This window comes from Micromys minutus (genome assembly GCF_963924665.1).
Source record: "Micromys minutus genome assembly, chromosome: X".
In the NCBI taxonomy this organism is placed as follows: domain Eukaryota; kingdom Metazoa; phylum Chordata; class Mammalia; order Rodentia; family Muridae; genus Micromys; species Micromys minutus.
The window spans coordinates 49,327,658-49,340,310 of NC_137970.1; the positions used below are offsets into that span (position 1 = coordinate 49,327,658).

Here is a 12,653-nt window from a genome sequence, read left to right on the forward strand (position 1 = left end):
GTGTTATTTCTTATCAAGAATTCTGGCAGGAGAAAGTGTGCAGACTAGACTCTTTCTGACTTGTCAGGGTCGTCTCTGGGACCTTTTTTTTTTTTTTTTTTTTTTTTTTTGACAGGGGGTATAGATCAGGACGGTTTTGAGCTCAATGATTCTCCTGCCTCTTGGGTGCTAGGATTACAGATGTGTACTACTATGGCCTGTTTGTCTTCTCAAGGGCAGTGTTGTGGGCCAGCCACGGTCCATTAAGCCCTCCACCTAACCTTCCTTTCACCTTCATTACACATCTCAATTTCCACCCAGGAACAATAGAGCCAGATACTTGCTCTCTCACCGCACCCACCAGCCAAGGCACCTGACTGCTGGAGGACATAAAAAAACAAGTTCAAAAAAACAAGTTCAACCAGACCCACACCTTAAATTCCAGCTCTTGGGAGCCAGAAGCAGTTCCTTCCCACCAGCACTGGGAAGATCTATTCCAAGAAACAGAGACTCACTCAGGAAATTTTACTTGTCTTGTTCTTAAATGAACATGGAATGCCCTATCTAACTTGTATCTGACAAATCACCGAAGCAAATTGCTTTAAGCCAGACTTTCAAAAATACTTTAGACATTTAGTCTTGCATTTAATTACAATTAATTTATTTAGTATCGCATGACAGGTTAACCCAAGTGAGCATTGACACATGGGATACATAGTTAAAATTTGTGTCAACTTTGTGTGTGTGTGTGTGTGTGTGTGTGCGTGTGTGTGTGTGCGTGTGTGTGTGTGTGTGTGTGTGTGTGTGTGTGTGTGTGGTTTGATTTGGTTTTTGAAATAGGGTCTAATGAGCCTAGGCTAGCCTCAGACTCCTGATCCTCCTCTCTCTAGCCTCCCAAACCTGGATCAAAGTTCTACAATTAATTTGTAATTTTCACACATACAAAGAAATAAAGACTTTTAAATGTATTTATTGTGTGTTCATGTGTTTGTGATGTATGTGTGCTCAAGTGTGTGAGCTTGCACATGCATGAAGAGGTTAGGAGGCTGTTATGGTGTCTGCCTCTGTCTTGTTGATCCTCCAACCACTGCTAGTCTCAGTGCTGGGCTTATAGACATGCGATGGGCCCCACTTAGCTTATTATGTAAGTGTTGGGACCCAAACTGTGCCATTCATGCTTACCCAGAAAAATACTTTTAACCATTGAGCCATCTTTCCAGTCCCAAGAAAACTCTCAAATGCACATTGTGTGTTGTGTGCACTAATGTTTAATATCCATTTATTTAAGTCACATAATGATAGTTGATATATTTTTTTGAGACAGGATCTCGTTCTGTATCAGACTGGCCTCTAACTTGTGATGTAGCCCCGGGCTGACGTTGAACTCATCATAATCATCCTGCCTTTCTCTCCCAAATGTTGGGGTTACAGGCACGAGACAACATACCTGGGTTCAACATTTTTAATAAAAAAAAAATGCAGCTACAATTAAGCGACATTCAGTGAAACCTATATTTTTAACTGGCTGGCAAGATGTGTCCACTGTCGAACTTGTGACATGAAAGTTAAATGTTTTAGTTTGCTTCCTATTACTGTGATAAAACATTCTAACCAAAAGTACCTTGGGGAGGAAAAGGTTACTCTGGCTTGCTCACTTTGCTTTTTTATACACCCAGGACCACCTCTCCATGGGTGGCTCCACCCACAGGGCTTAAGTGGACTACCTCCCCCCTCCCCAAATCAATTGTTAATCAAAAAATGTACCACAGATTTGCCTACAGGCCAAGCTGATGAAGGCATTTTCACTTAAGGTCCCCTCTTTGAAGGATGACTCTAGTTTGTGAATGAGCACAGGGTACCAGCTATTTTTTATTTGGGTGATTAACTTCTTTCTGATTGATGTTCAGGCTCACTTCATAGGAGGAAGTTCATGCCTTGTCAAAAGCCTATATATAGCTGGGGAGGCCACAGGTTCTAATGGAGAAGCTTACTACTATTGCCTTCCTAACTGGCCAGGTTGTGACTATCTAATTTTCACATGTACCACGTTCGCTCAAACCCATAGATTAATTAGTGCTACTGTCAAGTTTGGTGAGAGTAGCTTCTGTTTATGCAGACTTTTAGCTCTGAGTACTAAGAATATGTGATTGTTGAAGATCAGTCCTAAATGAGATCTGCATCTCCTCTGTCCCAAGACTCAGGAAGCATCACAGCAGAGAGGGCAGAAGGTAGAACTGGAAGAAGGGAGGGAGGACTGTAGAACACTGTCTTCCAAACATGATGCAGGGCTTGTGCTCATAAACTTACCTCAGCCAGGACACCTACACAAGGCCTGCACGTAGAAGAGGGACCCAAGCATTCCTTAGGATCTGTGGGCAGTTAACAGTTGCTAGAAGGAGAGGCTCACAAGGCCTCATCCCTCCTTGAGGACTGGTAGACAGTTAACAGTTTCTAGGGGGAAGGGACCAAGATGCCTCATTCCTCCCTGCAGAAAAGGTATTGGTAGTTATTGTTTGCTGAGGGAGTGGGGGTGGTGGATACTTTCTTGAGTAATAATCTGCTATGTTGCTCTCTTTGCCCCATCTACTGCGAGAATGAAGACCATTCTCAGCAATCAGGCCGTCGACTTTCTAGAAAACGTCGACATCACTCTGAAGGGGTGCACAGTCATTGTGAAGGGCTCCAGGGGAATTCTGTGGAGGGACTTCAATAATATCAGTGTAGAGCTAAGTCTTCTGGGAAAGAAAAATAAAAGGCTCTGTGTTGACAAATGGTGGGGTAACAGAAAGGAGCTGGCCACTGTCAGAAGCATCTGCAGTCATGTTCAGAACATGATCAAGGGTGTTACACTGGGCTTCCGTTACAAGATGAGGTCTGTGGATGCTCACTTCCCCATCAACGTCGTTATTCAGGAGAATGGATGGGTCTTTGGTTGAAATCTGAAATTTCTTGGATGAAAAATACATCGGCAGGGTTCGGATGAGGACGGTTATTGCTTGTTCTGTCTCTTAAGCCCAGAAGGATGAATTAATCCTTGAAGGAAATGATATTGAGCTAGTTTCAAATTCAGTGGCTCTGATTCAGCAAGCCACAACAGTTAAATACAAGGAGATCAGAAAGTGATTGGATGGCATCTGTGTGTCTGAGAAGGGAACCATGCAGTAGGCTAACGAGTGAGACCTCAGTTTCCTAGCTCCAGAAACAAGATCCTGATCACAAGTACAATTTGGGGACAATAAAAGACTTACATATTGAAAAAAACTGCCATATTCCTGTAAATAATTATTTTTCCATGCTCATGCAAGAAACCAGAAAGCAGAAGTGAGTGGGAAGAGTAAGGAAATCAGTAAAAATGAGAGGGAGAGAAAAAGAGGGTAATGGGGTGGATATGAACAAAATACATCTGTATGTGTATGGAATATCATAGTGATACCCATATTGTGTATAATATATCCCAATAAAAATTTAAAGGGTTTTTAACTGGTTCTTACAGCTCATACATGTAATCCCAGTACTTGAGAGGACTGCTGTGAATTTGAGGCCAGGCAGAGCTACATAGTGAGTTTTGCTGGCACAGTGTTAACTCATAGGAGAGTTGGGGTAGGGAAACAGCTATTTTGCTCAATATCTAATGTACTCACAACAGCAATCAGGTAGATGCTAGGATCATTTTATAGCACCCTCTTCTTCAAATCAGCCAGTCTCTTGAGAAGTTAATTAAACTCTCTTAAAGTCGCCACCACCTTTCAGCACCAAGAGTCAACAAGAGACTTGTTAGGAGTAAACCATGTGTTTAAACTCTAATGCCAAGTTTGCTGTGGCAGTGCACACTTTGAATCCCAAGGCTCGGAGTCAGAAGCAGGCAGATCTTAAATAAGTTGGGGGCCAGCCTGGTCTACCTAGTAAATTCCAAGCCAGCCAGGGCTGTATCAAACATAAACAAAAAAAAAAAAAAATCACCAATGAACAAAGGGTATCTTTGTATTTAATTACATCTTATTTACTCTCTCAATGTGGAGAGAAAAGGGTTTATTTCAGCTTACGGTTTGTAGTCTGTCACTGAAGGAAGTCAGGACAGGAACTCAAACAGGGCAGGTACCCAGAGTCGGAAGCTGATGCAGAGGCCATGGCGGGGGGGGGGGTGCTACTTACTGGCTTGTTCATTATGGCTTGCTCAGCTTCCTTTCTTACAGAACCCAGGACCACAGCCCAGGGATGGCACCACCCACATGGACTGGGTCCTCCCATCAATCATGAAAATGCACCAGAGGCCAATTCTAATGGAAGCGCACACATACCACCCCCTTTCTTTTTCCTTTTCTGTTTTGTTTCACAGGGTTTCACTATGTAGCTCTGGCTGTCCTAGAACTCACTATGTAGACCAGACTGGCCTTGAATTCACAGCAATCCTTCTGCCTCTGACTCCCAAGTGCTGAGATCAAAAATCATTTGCCCCTATGCCTGTCTTGGGGGCATGTTCTTAATTGAGGTTCCTCTTCCCAGATAACAGTAACTTGTGTCAAGTTGACAAAAAAAAAAAAAAAAAAAAAAAAAAAAAAAAAAAAAAAAAACTAACCAGGACAAGGGGCTCTGGCATGCCACAGGATACATATGGAGATAGAGGACAACTTGTGGCTGTTGGTTATCTCCTTCCATCATGTGATTGTTATTGATGAAACTCAGGTTTTCAGGCTTAGGGCCAAGTGCCTATAATTGCTCAAGCCATCTTTGTGGCCTTCAACTGACTTTTGTATGCTCATTTTGTACCCTGTAACTTTACAGCTAAATTACCCAAGTTGTAAGGGTTCTTTGTTTATTTGTTTGGTTTTTTGTGGAGGCTTTCACGTAAATGATCATAGCATCTGTGAACAGAATACTCCAGTCAGTTACAATTCAGATATCTTTTAAAAATAAATAAATAAAACTGTCTGTAGCCCAGGGTGGCCTTGAATTTGTGATCCTGTGGCTTCTACCCGCTGAGCATCAGGGTGATAGACTTGTACCACTCTGCCTGGTTTATACAGTGCTTGGGATTACACATAGGGCTTTGTGCATTCTAGAGAAGCATCCTACAACTTGTGGTACATTCATAGCCCTGGATTCCTTTTCTTGCCCAACCGTTCCACACAGGACTTTCAATTCTATTTGGATTAAAAGCTGAGACAGTAAACATTCTTGGTTTGGGCTGGAGAGATGGCTCGGTGGTTAAGAGCACTGACTGCTCTTCCAGAGGTCCTGAGTTCAAATCCCAGCAACCACATGGAGGCTCACAACCATCTGTAATGGAATCTGACGCCCTTTTCTGGTCTGTCTGAAGACAGCAACAGTGTACTCATCATACATAAAATAAATAATTCTTTAAAAAAAATCTTGGTTCATTCCCATGTTAAAGGGAAAACATTCAAATTTTCACCATTTCACCACTGACCATGTTAGCTGTGGGCTTTTCAGATGTACTCAGACAGTTCCCTATTCTTGGTTTACTGGGAGTTTTTTTTTTTTTTAAATATTTATTTATTTTATTTATATGAGTACACTGTAGCTGTCTTCAGAGATGGTTGTGAACCACCATGTGGTTGCTGGGATTTGAACTCAGGACCTCTGGAAGAGCAGTCAGTGCTCTGAACCGCTGAGCCATCTCTCCAGCCCTACTGGGAGGTTTTAATCATGAGTACATTGACTTTTTTTTCAAGTAGTTTTTATGCTCTCAAGATGATCCTCACTGTGCTCTGCTTGTGTACCTCATTCACTGACTTTTGTATGGTGAATCTTTCTTGCATTCCATGAGTAAATCCCACCTGGATTTCTTAAAGTCTATCAAACTTGGGTCACCGATATTGTGATGATCATCAGGGATGTAGGCTCTAAATTTTAACTTTCTTTCGTATCTCTTTCTGGCATTGCTATCAGGATAACTCTGACATCATGACATGAGTTGAAAAACACCCATCCCCTTTAATTCAGCTTTTGAGAGATTTTAAGTATTGCTTGGAAAGCCTCCTTTTGTAAATGTGATTTTTTATTAATTGAGTTTATTGGTGTAGCTTAGTTTTGTCGGCTTCTTAAAAAACCTTTTCAAGGAAAACAGCATTATTGGGTTTTTCCCCCTCTATTTCCTATTCTATTTATGCTATAGTCTTTGTCATTTCTGTTTTCTGCCAAGGTTTTCCTGCAGGTGGTGAATCTACCTTAGGAATGCTTCTCTGGCCTTGTTTGTTCCTTTGTTGTAAGAGGGAGATTCTCCTTACTCATCCCAGGCTGCCTTTGAACTTCTGATCCTCCTGCCTCTGCTTTCCAAATTTGGGGATTACAGAGATGCTCCACCCATGACCAGCTAAATCCCTAACTAAATCCCTTCCCCTCACACCCCATTTTGTTTTTCTGGAGTGGGTTCTGGAGTGTTAGCTTCCAAATCGTTGTGAACGGTCAGTTCTTAATGCTACTGATTTTGAGCGTCGTTCATGGTTTTAAGCTCCTGTTCCGTGCCTGTTTTCTATGATAAATTATTTCTCTGCCGGTGAAACGAGCCAAGTCAAGCCAGACTATATTAAAGGTAAATTTTATTGGGGAACTGCTCGCTCTGAGTTTACTGTCCTCAAGGATTGAGGCCAGAGGGGGTCGCCGTGGGGAGAAGGCAGAGGAGAAAAAGGGACAAAGGGTACTCGCGCTGAAACAAAAGAGAAGGGGGTGGGGCGCAAAATGTCTAGATTACTTAAGAAAGAAGGTCTGGGAGTATGGCAGCCCAGCCCCTGGGCTGGAAAGTTCAAGGTTGTGGACTGGGTTTGCCAGATAGGGACTGAGGATGCTGGGAGAACCTGGAGGCCAGGCCTGCTTTGATATGTAAAATATGCACCTCCGTCCCTCGTCTGGGAGTCTGAAACCAGTCTACTGTTTTGTCTTGTTTTAGCACTTTTACCATGTTAATCATAATTAGATTTTCCATCTAACCACTGTAGATGTCTACTGCACCTGAGTTTGGTTCTGATCTGTATTTTCTGAGATGTTTGTGTTTTAGTACATTTTACATACAGTGTTCGCTGTGATTGGAAACGAGGGCAATATCGTGTGCTCACTGATACAGACTGAGGGATCCGAGGTTGGGGAAATCTTCCGAGTGCCTTTATTTTTCCTAATTTGCTGTTTTGGTTTCCTTAGAGACTTCTTGGGTTCGTTCTGAGTCGTATGATATGTTATTGTATTTCTCTGATATTACAAGAAGCTTTAACCGTGGCAGGGTGTTCATTAGCTTTGTCTACACTACTGAACTGTGGTCATCAGAGTGGTTCTTCTTGGGTCTTGTACAGATTTCCCTCCCGTCGGTTAGGTAGAAGAACTGTGGCGGACTAGAATTGGGCGCCCCCTTTTTCCCTGAAGGTCACTTAGGGTCTTCTGAAAGCTAAGGTGGGGCAGTGTTTGAGCTCAGGAGTTGCGGGACTCAATTAAATTTCTAATGAGTCTCCATTATCTGAGGCTAGAGGTAGGAGATCAGACTGACTGCTCTGGGAATGTTTCACAATGCTTTCTTTTCTCTTTTTTCAACTGGATAGTTTATGTATTTATATTTTAAATGTTATCTCCTTTCCTGGTTGCTCCCTCTCCCACCCACCCCTGCTTCTATGAGGATGCTCTTTCTCTCACCCACTCCCACCTCCTTGCCCTGGCATCCCCCTACACTGGGAAAACGAGCCTTCACAGGACCAAGGGCTTCTTATCCCATTGATGCCGGACAATACCATTCTCTGCTACATATGCGGCTGGAGCCTTGGGTCCCCCCACCATGTGTACTCTTTGGTGGGTGGTTTAGCTCCTGGGAGTTCTGGGGGGGGGTCTGGTTGGTTGATATTATTGTTCTTTCTATGGGGTTGCAACTTTCAGCTCCTTCACTCTTTTCTCTTAACTCCTCCATTGGGGACCTCATTCTCAGTCCAGTGGTTGGCTGCAAGCATCCGCCTCTGTCTTGGTCAGGCTTTGGCAGGGCCTTTCAGGAGTCAGCCATATCAGGCTCCTGTCAGCACGCACTTCTTTCTTTTCTCTTTCTGTTCTGATCCCTACCAGACTATGAAGGTAATTTTTACCACAAACATGCTGTAGGACTCCTATGAAGAAAAGTCACAAAAGTGTACTGGTAACCCTAAGCTGAGATAGCCTGAATTATTTTATTATTAAATTTATTCAAACTGACCTTCCAGAAAGTGTCAGTTTATGTTTTCCTATGCCCCGCACTGTCTGCAGGAAGGGGCTGCTTGTACACTCGTCAGCAAGTCACTGCTCTCTTTAATAGGCATTTTAATTTTGTGGATGCTATTTCCCTGATAGAGTCAAAGTAATTGTTTTATTCATTTTTTTTTGTGATGCTAAAAATTATGACTTTGGCCTGGTGTGGTGGTTTTTAAATTGTGTTTTGGTTTTTTTTTTTTTTTTTTGTACCACCCATCCATATATACGTGGGTACGGAGTCATCCATTGCAGGTTGAGGGACCTATCAGTGGACCACACTACTAACTCCCACTAGCTCTTCAGCTCAAGGTTGAGGCCCTCCCCCAGTATTGGAATGAGGACTGGTTTGAACTTGTACCAACAATCACAGCTTCTGTGAGTTCATGAGCATCAGTCCTGTCATAGCCAGAAAATGCTGCTTCACCCCCAGCCTGGATCTTTCTTCCCCTTTCTTCTGTGATTTTCTCTGAGCTTTGCAAGTAAATGTGTGATACAGAAGTCCCGTTTAGGGCTGAGCGCTCTACAGACACTGTACAAATACTGTTCTCTCCATTCTGACTACTTGTTAGTTTCTACATTAAAGCCCTGGTTAGTACACAAAGAAGCTTCTCTGGTGAGGTTTGAGGGCTACCCTAATCTATGGGTCTAGAGGCATGTGTTTAACGATCATTTATGTATTTGTTTATTTACTAACTTAATGTATATGTGCTCTATGGACAATGAAAGAGGGAATCAGATCCCATTTAGATGGTTGTGAGCCACCCTGTGATATGAGCTACCATGTGTGTGGTTGCTTGGAATTGAACTCAGGACCTCTGGAAGAGCAGCCATCTCTCCTGCCGGAGGTCTATATTTAGAGAGGAGTTAGACTCTGTGTCTGATAAGCCAAATAATAATGGTTGGTCCACCACAACCTCAGGGGTCTTTGAGTTCCCAAGTTATGGGTTCTTGGTCAGATTTATAGCACTCATGTTTTCTTCTTGTCTTGATCCTTCTTTTATGTCAGTATTTACAAGTATAAATTCCCCACTACAACTATTACTCCATTCTGCAACTTCTGATGCTTTTATCCAGCCTTGTATTTTATAATCTCCCAACTTTGATTTTTTTTTGGTTTTTTAGGCAAGCTGCATTTCAATGTATTTGTGAATTTTTCCTATATCTTTTTGTTTTTATTTCTTGTACAAGTCTATGTGGTTAAATTTTTTTTCATTTTTGAAAATTTACGAGAGCTGTATTCATAATATTTCTCCTTCTCTCTTCTCCCGTTAAAGTCTCCCATGTCTTCTCAACTCATTCATAAGCTCATGACCTCTTACATACTTATATATAACACACACCACACACATAAATCACACACGTATACATATATATGTGTATGTGTGTGTGTGTGTGTGTGTTACAACTTTGCTGTGTTTCAGTTCAACCTTTTAATAGTTATTGAGAACCTCTGACAAGAAGCTATGGGACTGTTGGAATGAGTTTCCCTACGAGTGGAAAAGAAACATGTAAACAAAATAGAATGGTGCCAACAGCCCAAAAATGTATCCATGCTAATCCAGTCTGATTTAAAATGCCCTTAAATAAAAGTTACTTATAAGCCATAGAGCACTACACAGGACTGTATCTACCTTAAGGTACTACAAATAAGCTACCAACCATCCAAGCTCCTTACTTTTTTTATGGCTTTAAGTCTGTAGCACAAACGTGGGCTTATAGTGCCATCTAGTGGTCAAATAACAAAACACCAAACACTGAGCTTGTTTTCCTAGCTAAATAAAGAGGTTGACTGCAAAATGGAGCCGGGATACCGGACCAGCACCAAGCTTAGCACATCGCAAGGAAACACTTGGGTTTTGCCCTAGGATACAGTCTTCCCTGAAGACTGGGGCCTGCAAACGAGAAGCTTGCTTTCCTACTGTTGTGCCTTTGTATTGTTGTGTGTTGTACAGTCAGATTACAGTATCATTTAAGTCCTTTCTTTGATTGACTATCTTCTAACTAGTTACACACTGGATTTCCAGGAGACGATTTTTATTCATTTCTATTTTTCTTTTCTTTTTAATTTAATTTAATTTAAATTTTGCTATTCACTTTACATCCTGCTCACTGTCCCCTTCCTGCTCACCCCCTCCCACAATCCTTCCCCCATCCCTCCTTCTTCTCTGAGCAGGTGGGGGCCTCCTGGGTATCCCCCCACACCCTGGAACTTCAAATCTCTGTGAGGCTAGGTACTTTCTTTCTCACTATGGCCAGACAAAGCAACCCAGCTAGAAGAACATATCTCATGTATAGGCAACAGCTTTTGGGACAGCCCCAGTTTTAGTTGTTCAGGACCCACATGAAGGCCAAGCTGCACACGTGCTACATATGAGCGGGAGGCTCTATTTTTCTTATGTACAAATCTTACATTCCTATTTGTTTGTCAGTCTGGTCATTTTTGGTTGAAACCTTGACACTTTGAACTTTATAATCTTGCCACATAGGAAATAAGATTGCCCCTTAGAGTTTTGACCCCACCGCTCCCCTCCCCCCCAAGAATGAGCAAGTTTATTTGTGTCACTTGCTACAACTTCTCCCTGTTACATAATTATCACCAGGTCTGTCCCCAGGCAAATTGTCACTTACACAACAGAGCTGGGTAAAGACGGCTTCCGGCAGCGAGTTCAGTTCCAAGACCTGTATGCTCTATAATGTCCACACCCTGTGTGGGCTTGTCCCCACACCAAAGATTTGTCCCACTCCCATTGTGCATTTACTTGAAGTTTGTTTGCAGATTGGAATTTGAGGTGTAGATTTTTATAAAATCTGCACTCTTTCTTTTGTGTGGCCATGGGGGGGGGTCTGTGTTCTAGAGCTGACAGAATTTCCTTAAAGATGTGATACAAAGGGGCTGAAGAGGTGGCTCAGTGACTAAGAGCAGTGGCTGATCTTACGGGGACTTGGCTGCAGTTCCCAGCACGCACATGGCAGGTCATGGCTGTCTGTGACTCCAGCCCCAGGGCATCTGACTCCAGCCTCTGACCTTCCGGATTACTAGCCGTTCAGGTGCTGCACGCATTGCACATTCGGGTGTTTGCCCTGCACTTTATTTTACTGCCTGTGTTGAACCTGAAAGTCAGTTAAAATTAATTAAGGACTTTAACTTTTCTCCCCCTTTTTCTCCGGAATATGACTTGAGTAATGGGATTTGGTAGTTTTCCCCAGAATGTGTAGAAGCAAAAGTTCAAGGTTCTCTTCCCTATCCTCACCTCAAAGCATCCCTTTTGCCAGCTTTGACTGTGTTGTCATCACCTAGACAACAACACTATAATTCCTTTTTAAATGTCTGCCTGAGAAAATTCGTCTAAGTCGCACCAGTCATAATGCCTTAAACTGATCTTCAGGGACCCACCGAACAATCAAAACACATAACCACAATTATTTGAGGGTTATGTCTGCATTTCCACTCTATCAGCAATGTGAATCCACTTCCATATACTTTTGATCCCTGCAGCTTTGTAGGAAGTTTCCAAATCAGCACATGTGTGCACAGTGTTTTTTTTTTTTTTTTTTTTTTTTTTTTTTTTTTTTCTTTTTGTAGTCCGGGTCCTTTATTTCTCTTTGTACATTAGGCCATGAATTCATAGGGAATGGGCTCCGGCAGCTCAGGCTCTCCCCTTAGTCCTCACAAAGTGGGCTTCTCTGGGTGGCACAGGCTGGCACTTCAGCTGAACCCAGGTGCCCTTCTCCTTGGCTTCCTTTTTCTTCTGATCGTTCTCCTTCACCTGCCTCAGGAAGCCATCTCTGCTCTTCGAGTGCTTGATGTGCTCACTCCGCACATTGATCCTCTTGGCCAGAATCTTGCCCTTAACTTGCTTGTTTACAATGATGCCCACGGCATGCTGGGTGACACTGTAGACTCTTCCAGTTTTTCCGTGGTAACACTTATGGGGCATTCCTTTTTGAACAGTGCCCATTCCCTTGATGTCTACAATATCACCCTTCTTGTAGATTCACATGTATGTAGCCAAAGGAACAACTCCATGTTTCCTAAAAGGCCTAGAGAACATATAGAGACTGCCTCTCCTCTTTCCTTTTGTGTTTGTCATGTTGGTGAGTTAACTGGAAGATGGCTGCCCGCACAGTGTTTTTTAAATCTCTTAATTCCTCTGCAAATCTCTCTTATTTCTTTTTAAGGCCTTGGCTATTCTAGTTTATCCAGCAGAGACTACCATCTTAGCACCCAGCTGTCCCCTTGCAGCATACTTTCCTGTTCCAAAGTTATGGCCACTGCTATCCAAACTGCTCTCAGCTATTTGCTCTCTGATTTAGGCCTCTCCAGATAGCGCTCAGATAAGTGTGGATCATTCTCCTTCCCGACAAAAGAAACTGCTTCCTCCGATGTTGTTACATCCCACCAGACAGTGATAAAGCCGGGAGCAGGATGGTTTCCACAGACTTTCCCTTTATTTGTC

General features: G+C 42.7%; 1 pseudogene across 1 annotated transcript; it reads right to left on the bottom strand.

The window, feature by feature from the left end:
• Positions 1-11,806: 11,806 nt before the first annotated feature.
• On the bottom strand, positions 11,807-12,287 carry LOC308414705 (large ribosomal subunit protein eL21-like; annotated as a pseudogene). Its single transcript has one exon. The product of its transcript is annotated as a large ribosomal subunit protein eL21-like (transcript).
• Positions 12,288-12,653: the final 366 nt, after the last annotated feature.